The sequence below is a fragment of the Amblyomma maculatum genome, chromosome 1 (genome assembly GCF_055883805.1).
Source record: "Amblyomma maculatum isolate TAMU_Amacu chromosome 1, ASM5588380v1, whole genome shotgun sequence".
Taxonomy (NCBI): domain Eukaryota; kingdom Metazoa; phylum Arthropoda; class Arachnida; order Ixodida; family Ixodidae; genus Amblyomma; species Amblyomma maculatum.
This window is the reverse complement of record NC_139344.1, coordinates 483412792-483428184: the sequence shown is the minus strand read 5'-3', so window position 1 is coordinate 483428184 and position 15393 is coordinate 483412792. Positions and strand designations below refer to the sequence as shown.

At 45.0% G+C, this 15393-nt stretch overlaps 1 long non-coding RNA gene across 1 annotated transcript; it reads left to right on the top strand.

Moving 5' to 3' along the window:
* The first annotated feature begins 1012 nt into the window (after window positions 1-1012).
* LOC146210105 (uncharacterized) lies at window positions 1013-15367 on the top strand. The gene is made up of 3 exons (XR_014703512.1): window positions 1013-1059; window positions 1162-1252; window positions 15136-15367. It is a non-coding gene; the product is annotated as an uncharacterized LOC146210105 (long non-coding RNA).
* Window positions 15368-15393: the final 26 nt, after the last annotated feature.

Below are 15393 nucleotides of genomic sequence, written 5' to 3'. Positions count from 1 at the left end.
CTGCCTTTCTTTGGAATGGGGATGTAAACTGACCTCTTCCAATCCTGTGGCCACTGCAGGGTTGTCCAAATCTTCTGACATAATGTATGCAGAGTGTTAACAGCGTCGTGGTTGAGGTTTTGAAGCAACTCAGCTGGAATACCATCAATTCCGCTAGCTTTGTTCTTAGCAAGGCTGGCTAAGGCCCATTTAACTTCACTCTTCAGGATGCCCGGCTCGGGATCAGTAATCATAACCGTCTTATGTTGGGTTTGCACATCCAGGTCCTTCTTGTACAGTTCTTCTGTGTATTCCTGCCACCTCTTCTTTATCTCTGAGGCTTCAGTGAGGTCCTTGCCTCGTTTGTCCTTTATCACGCCCAGCTTAGCACAGACGCTTCCTTTGATATCTTTGATTGTCTTATACAGAGCTCTTGTGTTCCTTAATTGGCTGTTGTCCTCAACTGCTTGGCACTGTATGTTCAGGAAGGCATTCTTATCTCTCCTTGCTATTTTCTGAAAATCCGCATTGAGAACCTTGTATCTTTCTCTTTCCCCCATAACTTTTGCCATCCTCCTTTCCTCAGCTATTTGCAAAGCCTCTTCAGATAACCAGTTTGCTTTTTTGCATTTCTTTTGCTTTGGAACTACCTTAGTAGCAACTTCTTGTATTATATCACGAACATCAGTCCACATCTCTTCGGGCTCTTTGTCTTCTAGATCTAATTCTTGAAATCGATTCCTCACTTCCACAGCATATTCTAATGGAATTTGATCCAGATCATACCTGAAAGGCCTTCTAGTTCTCTGGACCTTCTTTATTGGAATGCTCCGTCGCTTCTGCGCATGCGCCAGCTGAAAGAAGTGAGGAGGAATAACTTGCCGGATGTGACGTAAACTTTGTTTAATGTTTTGTTTGTAAAATGTCTGCCGCTTCTCGTCACCGTTTCTAGCGATAGGCCGATAGTGGTCGCCAGTGTCGCCGCCGGCTCCGTGATCGCTCGCAAGCCGGACATGGCTGTGGCGATGGTTGCGGATGGGTTTCTTGACATCCTAGTTTGAATATCGTAGCCGTGTGGCCGTACGTGTTCATTTCCACTTGTTATAATACTCCTTGAGCTTCGGCCTCGCGTACTGCTGTTCGTCACGCGGCAAGCTGTGATATTCCCATGCGTTCTCTTAGTTACAGATAGCACCATCTCCGACCTGTGGACTCTGCGACGCTAGTTCTGCAATGCGTGTCAGCCCGCCCTTGTCGATGGAACATGCCTGCAGTATGTTGCAAGTAAATGGTGTGGTCAGCATTCCATGTACTTCCTTGCATTTCCCGAAATTTATACCAGTCACTGCCTTTGGATCATCCGGAAGTAAGGTGCACAGCGCAAGTAGCGCAACACATGGGATGCGAAAAACTCGTCTCCGACCGAGTGCGTAGTTGAATGGAATCTCGCTGTCATTTTTATCGTTGTCCTCGACTTCGACACCAGTATTTAGTAGCAGTGGTAAACTTTAATCACCTCGAAATACCAGTATAAAAAGGCCGGTTGGAGCCTGTAATTTGTACGAAATTGCCTCTCTATCCTGGATTTCAAGAGGACGGTTAGTGTATCCGCAGGGCAATTGTTTTGCCATTTTCGTTGCCTTTATCGGATGTACAAACACGGAATTCAGTGTCCAATTGATGCAGGCAGCTTGGCACAGCTAATCTATTATGAAGCTCCGGTGTGGTAGCCAGCCCGGGACTAACCGGGAAGGCCAGCTATTCATCACAGCTCTCAAGCGACTCGCTGCCGGCCTACTGGACTAGTCATGCAACCGTGGAATCCAGGTATATTTTCAAGTAAGCTTCTGTACTTAGGAGTGCCGGGAGGTAGACCGCCTGCGCAAAGAAAAAATGCTCTCCACATCTCCCGACACAGTCCTGCCTCTAGTTTTGCTCCTAAAGTTGAAGGCTCGAAGCGCAAGCTGTGAAAGTCCTGGTATTTTTGCACAGTATTTATCTTCCAGCTGCTCTAGCTCTAGACAGTTCTTGTGTCGAATTCCTGTAGTAGTGTTTTTTTTTTTCAGAAAACATCCCACGGCATCCTATTCGATCGATGTTATTTCTACTTGCCCTGTTGTGCTTATCATTGTAGACAAGCATGTAGACTAGTGCCAAGCAATAAATAAACAGTGCTGCGTTCGTGGTTCCATCTTTGTCCAGTCATTGCCCTTGCGACTAGTTGCAGCATACACCAAAAACAAAGTTTACCAAGTAATTATTTCCTCTGCCTTAGGGAAAACAGGCCAGCTGGGAAAGCTGCAAAGATATGGACTGATATCCCTTCATATTGTTTCACACAATCATGCTAATGATGTGTTGCATTTTCAAAGATTTAAGCAGTCTGCTTGCCAGTGCAAGACGGAACATTTATTGCGGACTGCATACTGTTTGTGTAGTGTCAAAATACACACATGCATCTCAATTTCAGGACATTCAATACCCTCGGGTGGTCACAAAGTACTCCAATTGTCATGATAGCCAACTGCAGCTATGGGATAAAAAGGTATATGGACATATATCATTGCAAGAGTAACAAAACTGCGTAAATTTTCACTGTTAAAAATATTAACACTACACAGCGAAAGTAGTTTTGCTAGAACCATTGCTTTGACTGACATGGCAAACAGTGCTTGTTGCTTTTAGCAGGACTATGCTTTTAGTGATGTGTTGAGAACAAGGCCTGCATGGAGATTTTAATTCTGTCAGTTAGGTGGAGTTATGTCCTGTTTTTGTTGTGTTGTCATGCATGCAGGCCAAGGTAATGCCATATGGTCCTTGGTTCCAACGCTGCAATTCTGAAAAAGTCACTGCCAACACAGGTCCGATGTACATCGTCCTACTGCTGACCGTGTATATTCCTAAGTGATGTCCAAGTCTTGGGCAGACACTAATCGACGCAGCTCACAAAGCAACATTCCTGCCAAGGTGGTTGCCTACCATAAAAACCACATGCCATAGCTGCCATTCATGGCAGCCCAGAAGTAATGAAGTGCTGACGAAACACATTCGAGATGTTCAGAGAGTTTACGCAAGAGGGAGTTGTTCATATGGTTAATTAGTCATCCAGTGAAATTTACACTGTATTTATTTTGTTAAAAAAAGCTCCTTTTGTGAAGTAAAACAAGCTCCAAGTAGCCACAGGCAAAAAGTAGGCAAATGGCAATACATATTGAAATACTTATTGTGAATTGTGTTTTATTGTCGGATTCCTTTGAAGGGACACTAGGAGGATGGAAAGCAGTTTTCCTGTATCGCTAAGATACAGTGTTCTAATCTCAAAGAGACCACACGAGTCGCTTTGGGACATTAAACCCCACAAACCATTAAAGAGACCACTTAAAATGAAAGCAGAGGGTTTAAAACGATGGAAAGACCAAGAAACAGAACAAAGATGCTGCCATTACCGGCCAATTTTGAAAGTAAAATGCATGCTTCCACAAAGAGGTTTTGGTGTAGATTACTGCAAGATATATTGTGTCGTGAGCCACTCTAATGTGGCAGTGACACGTCCTTTTCAGCAAGGTCATCATGAATCGACTCATGGGAAGGCTTCCATTTTAAATTTTCTCACCAATAAATACTATATGCCACAATTGCTGCCAGACAACACAGCCACAATGAGAGAAATAATCAAATATTTACTGAGACCAATGACCCAATGGAGTTGTCCTCAGTGTCCCTTTAAAAGGGTGGACTGAAGCATTCAAGCAAAGTATGCACTGATGCATGTGAGAAAATATTCTGAGGTAACACAATCTTTGCTCCAACAGAAGACTGGCAACTTCACCACAAAGAGGGAAAACAGCTGCCTAGGTACACTGGTACAGCACATACAGCAATCGCAATAATTAGCAGACATGCATTGCAATTCACAGAATGTCAAGAAATGTAATCGCTAGGTTAAGTGTACTGGCATTAAATGTGCAAGCATATTTTGCAGATTGCCGAGATTTATTTGTTGCTTCAATTATTTATTTCATATATACGGCCACACCTTTAGTCAACAAAAAAGGGCGTGCAGGTGCCATGAAATGGGTCAGATTAGATGTGCTAGGTTTCTCTCCAGGAGGAGCAAGGAGAGAATCATTCTCCTGTAACTACTTGACGGTGGATTCTTCCAAATGTGAAGGTCCGATGTTCGACGACCCAAAAATTACCTAAACGGGCATCTCTGCCAGCCGTCGACCAGAGCATATGCAAGAGAGGTGGTCATGTGTAGCCTAAACACGGACATCTGCACGAGAGAAGGCAAAAAAAAAAAAGAAGAGCTCACACTTTGAGTATCACATCAAAAATATGTGTAAGCCCACTCAGCAACCAAAAATGACGGACACTGTGTATGCATACAACGCATGAATTTGTCAGCGCAACTTAACAGTGTTGGCCGTTCATGTCATGTCGTAATTATGGTGCAGTGAGGCTTGCTGATGAATTAAAAAGGCTCTGGTCATCACAAACCTTTCAGCAGCACCTTCCCACAATGAATGTCCTGACCTTTCAACAAAACAGCTTTCTCCTCCTCGCATTGCTAGAATGCATCAGAACGTTCTTGATCACAGCATATAAATACGATCAATATGATAAAGCTCAGCCTGAATGTCATTACGGTTTCTTCCCCTCCCCCCTTATCATCTTCCTGTACTGTATGTACAGCTGTCTTGACCTATCCACATCCAAGGGCGAGCAACTCGGAGTTGCTCGCCCAGAGCAAAGCATCAGAGAGGGCACTAGAAATTTTCCTTTGGTGTAATTGTAAGACGCAGCCTAGCTGACAGGTGGTGCTGGCGGTATTCTAGACGCTGCCATTTGCAAAACTATCAGGACGAGCAGCAAAACACGGCGCCAAGATGAGAAGACATCAACAGCGTGACAGACCACACTAGTAGGACCAGACATTCGATCGGGACTAAAGACGGAGACAAAGATAACAGGGAAAGGGGGGCTAATTGGTGGTTAGTACTTTAACGCATATTGCAACTGGACGAAGTACAAAGAAGAAAACAGACAGGACGGAGCGCGTGAGTAGGTATATGCCATCAACTTAGAGAACAACGACGACAACTGCAATATTAAATTTCCGCGCCCCTTGCTGTACCATTTCTTTCTGTCCCTTGTCCTTCCGCGGTTGCAATAGCTCAAGGCCACAAAGACGAAACCAACAAACGACTATATATGAACTCATAAACGTGCAACTAGGTTGGGCTCACACTGAGGCATGTTATCGTCATTTTTAAATCGAAACGGAACAAATAATTATGCCTAGAAGAACCTGGCAGAGGAAAAAAATCACAAACTATCACAATGCATTTAAACAAATCTAGAAATAAAAACCAGAGCGCATTTTCAAAATACTAACCTTATTCCAACGAACGCCGCGGCACTTATCCGTACCTGCCCGCGATGTCGCCCAAATGCAAAGAAAAAGATAACAGGCAAGAAAAAAGTTGCGATGATGATGATGGCCGGCTCGGAAGGAGGCTGCTACTAGGATTGCGAAAAGGATGCGGTGAGATCGTGAGTACAGACTTTTGCATGACAACGTAATCGCCCAACGTCAATGTGGACATGGATCGCGATGCAGTGTTGTCGGGCTCCCATTGTGTTCTTGCAGCAGCAACTGTTGTCGTAGAGCCGCGACATTTGTGTGGGGCTCAGAACTATCGGTCACCTGTGCTTGAGCTGCGATAAAGATGGCAGGTACATGTCCACTTGGCTACATCAAAAGTAGTGATTAACGTTCTTCCTGAAGGAACGACTGTTCATGTCAGTTCTAAATCCCGGATCCTAAGACGTGTGTATCGTGGAAGCTGGCCACCTGCCGATAATGCTCAATGTATACATATGGCTGGACATAGCCTCCTCTATTTTTTTGTGCCTGCCGGATGCGCCCTCCGCGGCCGTCGACGCGACTCTGCTGCTACGCCACTTAGCGCCGAGTGGTGGCGCTAGTCACGTTGGGGTTCGTCTGCATTCGCCGCGGCTGCACCACGCAGTCGCTCCGTCGCACGAGCGCGTATTTTGATCCTTATACACTCATGATTCACTCTCTTTGGCTCACACGTGCAAAAACGTAACCTTGCTGGCGTTTGTTATTGTGACAGCACTGCTTAGACGCTAAATTCATGCGTCAGGGACCCAAAAATCGGTGACGATCAACGCATGCGGTACCATCTGCTCCCTTCCAACGGTGAGCCAAGAATTGTTTTGTCTGGATAGCAATAATGTTATTTGTAGCCTGCCTAAATCTGCCTGTGGCGTACTCTGTCTATAATTCGATCAATATTAGGGGTCGCATTTTCTCAGACTGCCAGCCCTTAGTTTTGTTGTTGTGCTTGTGCTCGATGAACTTGTGCTTGCACGGAACTTTTTAAGTATACGATTGTAATATCAAAGCGCATTATTAAGCCGCTGACAGTTGCCTTGCAGGTACTTAATGGCATACTGCTGTGTGCCACGTTGCCGCTCAGGTGGGAAAAGCAAGATTCCAGGAATCTCGTTCCAAGAAATTCCGGCGGACACGGCGCTACGGGAGCAGTGGTTGAAAGCCATACGGAGGGACAACTGGGTGCCGAAAACAACCTCGAATTATTCGAGAGTGTGTAGCCGGCACTTCAAGGAAACCGAGTTTGCGGAGGGCAAACGGCGCCGCCTCAAGAAAGGTGTAGTGTCCTCCTTGTTTCCAGAATACCCTTAGCACATGAAGCCAAGGCAGTTACATCAAAGAAGTACAGAAAGCATCAGGAAAAGGGCGTTTCCGAAAACCAACGAAAAGGAACCTGAGCCGGCTACAAAGCGGCAGGAGTTCCAGGACGGCACAGAAGCAGAAATGTCAGAGGACAATTCTCAAGAGGCCAGCCCGTCTTATCCAGAAAGAGATGAACAGGCCAAACCTGAAAATGAACAGGAACCGCAGGAGGCTCCAAATAGTACACATGCGAATTTTTCACACCAAGCAATTCAAGTGAATGTTGGAGTGTCCAGCTTACTTGCAAATGAAAGAGCAAGATCGAAACGCAGAGAAAGGGATCTCAAAAAACTGGTTGAAAAGCTTCGACGCACTGTAGACCACTACAAAACAGAGTTTGAAAAATTGAAAAATGATTGCAATTTCGGTAAGCTATTCGGCTATTACACTGGGCAGGAAATTCACAGAAAAATGCGGAACCTGCTTCACGAGCGGCGCGCGACCATCAATGCGCCCTTGAAACTGCATGCGCAGCACCCGTTAAACACCCGTACGTGAGTGGCGCCCCCACCACGATGAGTGGTTGCGTCGCGAAACTGCAGCGACGGCGCGCTCCCATTGTTCGCTCCGGGATCCGGCAGGCACAGAAAAAATAGAGGAGGCTATGGGCTGGACCTTGTTTGCAACATTTATAAAATGTTTTGTTAGTTGTAAAGTTCTGCATGAAATATATGTGTATAACCTTTCTGGTATTTAAAACAGCATCTCGTGCACCAAAATCATCTACTACAGGTCATTGCTCCATAGATTCAAAATAACAATTCTCTCACCTTTTAGAACACTGCAGTGCCGTACATTTATGACCTGATTTATCTGCAGCTATGAAAATAACTGCTTTTAAAGGGCTCGTTTTGTTATATACCATTCGCGTAGTCCTGTGTAACTTTGATGTCACAGTTCCTTATTGCACATTTTCTTGACTTCTCCTTCGGTTTAAAGCATCTGAGCAGTTAGTGGCGATGTATGTACCTAACCATCGCGACCCGCCAAAGCTTATTAAGACGAATAAATGACTGAACCTCATTTTCAGTGAGTAGGATAAGGGAAAAATACCTATGGCGGCCTTTTTTTCTTCTGTACATGTCATTAACCATGTAAATCTGGGTAGGAAATGAGGACATTGTTTTATTTTCTCTCAAATTGTCTGTCAGGCAAAAAAAAAAAAAAATGCACACCTCATTCTCCACTTACCAGAACTACGAACTAAGAAGAGAAAACATTCTCCTCAACATTGTTTAGTCACAGTGGCTGTTGGCTACATAAAGAGCTGCTGATTTCCTTTCTGTTGTCTGGCCAGTAACTTAATGAGAGCTTCTGTTCTGGTAGTCTTGATGCCATTGGCACTATAAGGAGGTTCTCACACTGCTTCGCTGTTTCATCACATTCCACATGACAGATACGGTAATGCTGGTAATTCTGCATCCGTTGCTGTAGTCAAGGGTGGCACTGATGAATACGCTCAGTGTTAAGATAGATGTCTCCATAGCTCAGTTGGACGATCCATGTCTGCACTTTGGACTTGGATGTAGGACAAACTGTTTCTCAGGCACGAATGCAGTCGGTACACAGGCATACTGCCTTTGGCAGCATCGAATGTTGTCTATGAGATGGCATAGTGTGCAGAAGTCCAAAGCATTTTCTGTACAATGTAGCAAATGCTTCACATCTGAAGGACAGTCTGCTGACTTTTTTCAGCTATATTTTCTTTGTCGCAGTCGAACACTCCGCGTCCAGATAAAAAAAGTATACCTAGCTTTAGGGGTAAGAAACACGGCAGGACATTTTAAAATGTAAATTTTCAAAATAGGAATGTTGCTCTGAATATCTTTGAAACTTGACAGTAAAAGATGATGTAACTGCCCGCTGCCTAGATAGCGGGCAGTAACGAGCCCACCATTAAAATGAAGGTCAGTGATGCAGTGATGCCCAACACTCAACTTAAGGGGTATGTACAGCCCCCTTGCTTTTCTAAGTCAGCTCCTTAACGAATGTTATTATTTTTTTTTGCACACTACTGAGAATTTTATTAATAGCGCTGGGAGACGAGCATGTATGCAAAGGGACACATTGTCTTTAGCTGGCTTATGGTGGAAGAAATTATGACTTCCTCATGAAAGAGAGTACGGCGAATACAATAACAATCCTAACTTCAAAGCGACAGAGCCACGGTGCAAGTATAACAATCATGCCACAAGATGGAAGCGACGCTATGTGATCCCCAGCGGAAGCCTATGCCTTGCTGTTTCATGGCGGCATAAGGCAGTATGTTTGCAGTTGTAAGGATTTCGCTATGTCACGCATACAATATTGCATCATTGGATGCTCAATGCACCTGCGTGAAGTGCCCACCAGGGGTGAAATTCTACCGTTTATTCCAATAGCAGCAGGAGCACTGGGAATTTCTGTGTGCATTGCATAAAAGGCTGCACGTGTACAGATTTATGTTGATCTGTTATATCGTGGTGCAAAGGTGCGCATGTTTTGCAACATTCTTAGGTTTGCTAGTAACCTGAAATGCCATATAGTTTCTAAACACATTTTATGTAGTACTTGTTCTTTAGTTTCTTTTTTTTTTCATAAGTACGGCCTCTGCCCTTGTGTAAAGTGTTCAATTGCAATTTCTCATCAATGTCGGAGTCATAAATGTTGCTTGTCCTATGCGCCACATAAAAATAAATATAACAACTGCTTCCCCTCTATAGTCTCGGATACAACTTAAGTCTGCAGTAACTGCCATGCACAATTTCTTCGTCACAGAAAATAGTCTGTTTAAGGTCTTTCTGGTTACCTAAATAAGAAGCTAACTATCAGACAAAATTACCAGCTGAAGAATACTATCAATGCTTCTTGCTTGTTTGGTGTACTTACACATCAAAAAGTGATTGTTTACCGTTCAGTGGAGTAAAAAACATGCCGGGAAACATTCATTGGTCATTGTTAGCAACTGCTGTTTTCTTTAAGTTCTATCCTACTTATATCATCCATGTCATGCCCCCAAACCTAGAACAAAAAAAAAAAGAAAAAAAAAAACAGGCGGCCGACACCACAGCTCCGAGAACTGCTCGCTAAAGAGGCGACATGCCCGCTCCAGGTGGAACCAGACCTCCGTCCATACTCGTGCAAGCACTTCGTGAATTCCCAGGTTTTGACACCTCTCCTCTCCTCTAATGTTAGAGCGTGGGGGAGCCCCTGGAGATGATTTAAATAAGACGAATAATGTTTCATTACAGCTATAGTTTAAAGCACTCAGTTACTAATTTAAAAATAGCTATTAGTTAAATAAGGCTGGTCATATCTACCACAGCTAAGAAAAATATTTTGCCCATAGCAATGCCGCCACCGTCCCCAGCTTAGAGAAAATATAAATTCCTGCAAAACAGATATTCTGTTACTATTGTCATTACAGGGAAAGATCTACAGAAATATGCCAGTATTTTTACTCTTCTCCAGCAGCAAACTTCCCCTTATTGTATAGATAAGTACTATTAGAAATTTCATATGTGTAGTAAGAAAGCAGACAGAATTACAGAAAACACACACACAGTTGCATTTCTTGAGAAATTGTAATGAAAGGAATGCCTTCACTCAGTTCCTTGGCTGGGCTGTACACAGCTGAGAAATTTCGATGGGCAGTATGTAAAAAAAAAAAAAGAAAAGAAAGAAAGTAGTAAACTTCGGAGGTTCACCGAAGTACAGATGCCTATGGGACTAATGTGCAGCAACTCAATTTTTTTGTCTAAGTTATCGATTAGATATAGAATAGCTTCTCAGCTTTTACATACTTCCAGTTATTTAAGTTTTGCACTGCTGCTTCCCTAAAGGGGCACTGCAGACAGTTTAATCCTACTCATCTAAAAAAAATCGTTATGTGGATTCTTCCAGGTAGGTTGATATTTTTTTGGCAGCAAGAGGTGCATTTATTACTCCGAAAACAATCAAAATGCAACATTTGATTTGCACCTGTGGTGTCATGACTAAAAGAACTACTTGTAGAGTAAAACCCATTCGCAGCACGAATAAAACAACAACAAGAAGGCAGTATGTTGTGCTCTCACAGAAATGGCATAGAACAGTGTGAAAAATTGTTGTGGCCTGTAGCACAGCATGGCTGCCCAAGAAGACAGAGTTACGGACTCGGCCGATGGAAGCCCCCTTCCCCTCTGACCTACAAGACTAGTGGAATAAGGGAGTAATTACTCATAAGCATCCACCAAAGCACAGCGATAAGGCTGCAAAGGAAAGCTATGCAGCTGTATCAAAACCTCTTTGGTTGAAAAAGCTGCTTATCTTTTCTTGTAGCAATAGGGCTGCAAACGGTTGGATGGCAATGAGTAATCACTTTTTATTGCAAGTCTGCTTAACATTGGAGGGTTTCCCTAAGGCATATGAAATGACCATTAGACGACTTTTTTTTTTTTTTTTTCAGTGACCACATGTTGAAATGTTTTCTGTCTGCATGATCTTGCTTTGTGACTAAACTGTGCACAAGTGGAAGTTGATGAAGACAGTGATGCACAGCATGAGAAAGTGGCTGTATAATGCGTGCGATGTCAAGGTGAAGCTATAGCTTAGTTGTTTAATGCAGCGCCCAGAAAATCTGACCTGTGTAGCTTGCCATGGGTTCAAATCACATTCGTAGCCGTGTGCCATTTATATGCTTTTTATTATGCACCCATCACATGGTGCGTGGCGTCACACTCCGACGACAAGAGAGTGGCTTTAGTGCCTCAGGGCTTCAGACTAGAAATTTGCTTGCAGGCAATTTTTATTTCTGCGCATGCACCATACTGTTGTACATGCACAGACCAGTTCAGTTCAGTTCAGGCGTTCAGTCGTGTCCGACTCTTCGTGACCCTATGGACCATGTCACGCCACGCTTTCCGGTCTCTCACTATCTTCTTAACATCACATAGCTTCATCTGCAATGCCTCGAGAATGCCATCTAACCATCGCGTTCGCTGCCTACCCCTTCTCCGGCGACCCTCAACCTTTCCCAACATCAAATCTTTCTCCAGCGACTCCTCTCTTCTCATCAGATGACCAAAGTAGCTGAGCTTTAACTTTAGAATTTGACCCTCCAATGAGCAGTCATGGTTTATGGTCGACAATATCGACTGATTTGATCTTCTGGCAGTCCAAGGGACTCTCAAGAGTCTTCACCAGCACCACAACTCAAACGCGTCAATTCTTCGGCGGTCAGCCTTTTTCACAGTCCAACTCTCGCATCCATACATCACAACTGGAAAGACCATAGCACGGGTTATACGGATCTTGGTTGGCAGACTAATGTCTCTGCTCTTTACTAGGCGGTCAAGGCTAACCATTGCTCTCTTTCCCAGAAGCAGGCGTCTCCTAATTTCATGGCTGCAGTCTCCTTCCGAGGTAATCTTGGAGCCCAAGAACAGAAAATCTGTCACAGCTTCCACTTCTTGTCCATTGATGCTCCAGGACTTGATAGGGCAAGACGCCATGATCTTCGTCTTTTGAATGTTCAGTTTAAGCCCAAACTTCTCACTCTCTTCTCGTACGCGCATCAGAAGTCTCTTGAGTTCCACTTCACTTTCTGCCATTAAAGTGGTATCATCCGCATATCTAAGGTTGTTGATACGTTTTCCAGCAATCTTCACTCCAGCTGAAGACTCGTCCAGACCGGCCTTCCTCATGATGCACTCTGCATATAGGTTAAATAGGCAGGGCGACAGTATGCAGCCTTGCCTCACCCCTTTCTCAATCGGAAACCAATCAGTAAGACCATGCCCAGTTCTGACAGTGGCCTCATGCCCTTCATAAAGGTTCCTGAGGAGACAGATGAGGTGAATTGGAACTCCCATCTCTTGGAGAGCTTGCCACAATCTGCTGTGATCTACGCAGTCAAACGCTTTCGCATTATCAATAAAGCAGAAGTAAATGGGTTTCTGGAACTCTCTTGCTTTTTCCATGATCCAGCGAAGGTTGGCAATTTGGTCTCTAGTTCCTCTGCCCTTGCGAAACCCAGCTTGCACGTCCGGAAGCTCCCGATCCACATACTGCTGCAGCCTACTGTTGTGCCTGGCCAAAGCCGCCCAGAAATTCAGCCGGACGCCAAACTTCTGCGGCGAACGCCTCCTTCACAAACTCTGGATACTTCTCTGCACAGCACCAGTGCACTGGAGGCGAGTCGTACCGAAGGGAGAGAAGCGACGTGTTTCAACATGAGCTGAATGTCCAGACAGCACGGCGCGCCGTGGTCCTGACGGTGAACCCCTTCTCGCCCCGCGGCATATTTGAAGCGAGAGCGCAGCAAGCTCTCCCATTGACCCTGCGAAAGTGCTGCCGTCGGATTGGACCATTTTGAGCGTCAACGGTTCTCGGCGACGGAGTCTCAAGTGCTTCCGTTCGAGACTCCGAGTGTGAGTTCGTCACGAGCGTCCATCGGGAGCAGTTCGCCCCCTGACAGTGCGGACGCGGCGGAATCTCCCCGGCCGTCGCTGCGCGAGAACAGTCGCACATGGCTATGTTAGCTTTCGGCCCCAGAGCCGATCTTGCTGTGTAAATACCTGTAAATAGTGTATAAAGCCTTTTCTTCATCTCACCAACGCCGACTCGGATTCATCGCTACCGCCCAGGGAGCTGACAGCCCTCGTTCACGAAATGGGTGACGAGCGCTGCGTTACCAACTCCTTGGCACAACCCTGTTGACGGTGGGCTACTGTGTGATAACCCCACCGGCACAACATTGGTGGCGGTTGCGGGATCCACTGGCACAACCCTGTTGACGGTGGGCTACTGTGTGATAACCCCACCGGCACAACATTGGTGGCAGCGGTGGGATCCACTGGCACAACCCTGTTGACGGTGGGCTACTGTGTGATAACCCCACCGGCACAACATTGGTGGCAGTTGTGGGATCCACTGTCACAACATTTGGTGGCAGCGGTGGGATCCACTGGCACAACCCTGTTGACGGTGGGCTACTGTGTGATAACCCCACCGGCAGAACACTACCTTGCAGGATTTTTAACATCACCTTGCTAGCATGCGAAATAAGCGCGATCATGCGGTAGTTGGAACAATCTTTGGCACTGCATTTCTTTGGAATGGGGATGTAAAGTGACCTCCTCCAATCCTGTGGCCACTGCAGGGTTGTCCAAATCTTTTGACATAATGTATGCAGTGTGTTAACAGCATCGTGGTTGAGGTTTTGAAGCAACTCAGCTGGAATACCATCAATTCCGCTAGCTTTGTTCTTAGCAAGGCTGGCTAAGGCCCATTCAACTTCACTCTTCAGGATGCCCGGCTCGAGATCAGTAATCACAACCGTCCTATGTTGGGTTTGCACATCCGGGTCCTTCTTGTACAGTTCTTCTGTGTATTCCTGCCACCTCTTCTTTATCTCTGAGGCTTCAGTAAGGTCCTTGCCTCGTTTGTCCTTTATCACGCCCAGCTTAGCACAGAAGCTTCCTTTGATATCTTTGATTGTCTTATACAGAGCTCTTGTGTTCCTTAATTGGCTGTTGTCCTCAACTGCTTGACACTGTATGTTCAGGAAGGCATTCTTATCTCTCCTTGCTATTTTCTGAAAATCCGCATTGAGAACCTTGTATCTTTCATGCACAGACCACATGGTCACAATTCAGAAAATGTCATGTAGCCATCAAAAATTTATCCAGGAGAGTCCCCTTAATCCTTACGAGATGCAGCTCATGCTGCAAAACACACTTATCATCAATCAGTAGTGAACGGCTGTGTAGTCGTGCATTGGACTGCCGGAGTAAACATTAAGTAACGTCACCGTGGTTTACTTACAAAAGTGGCCATTGGTGGCTTAGCTGTATTTTAGTTTCCATACTTTTGTAATCTATAAAACTTCTACGTTTCATTATTAGAACACAGTAATTTATTGGTATAGACCAAGTTCATTTTGCCCTCACTATTCCCTTAAGTTGTTCTCATTTGGATGTGGATAGGTCAAGAGAGCTGTGCATACAGTACAGGCAGATGATAAGGGGGGAGGGGAAGAAACCGTAATGACATTCATGGTCAGCTTTATCATATTGATCGTATTTATATGCTGTGAGCAAGAACGTTCTGATGCATTCTAGCAATGCGAGGAGGAGAAAGCTGTCTTATTGAAAGGTCAGGACACTAATTGTGGGAAGGTGCTGCTGAGAGGTTTGTGATGAGCAGAGCCTGTTTAATTCATCAGCAAGCCTCACTGCACCATAATTACAATATGATATGAACGGCCAACACTGTTAAGTTGCGCTGACATATTCATGCGTTGTATGCATGCACAGTGTATGTCATTTTTGGTTGCTGAGTGGGCTTATACATATTTTTGATGTGATACCCAAAATGTCAGCTCTTTTTTTTTTCCTTCGTTCGTGCAGATGTCCGTGCTTAGGCTACACATGACCACCTCTGTTGCATATGCTCTGGTCGACGGCTGGCAGAGATGCCCGTTTAGGTAACTTTTGGGTCGTCGAACATCGGACCTTCACATTCGGATGAATCCACCGTCAACTGGTTACAGGAGAATGATTCTCTCCTTGCTCCTCCAGGAGAGAAACCTAGCACATCTAATCTGACCCCTTTCCTGGCACCTACACGCCCTTTTTTTTTGTTGACCAAAGGTGTTGCTGTATATA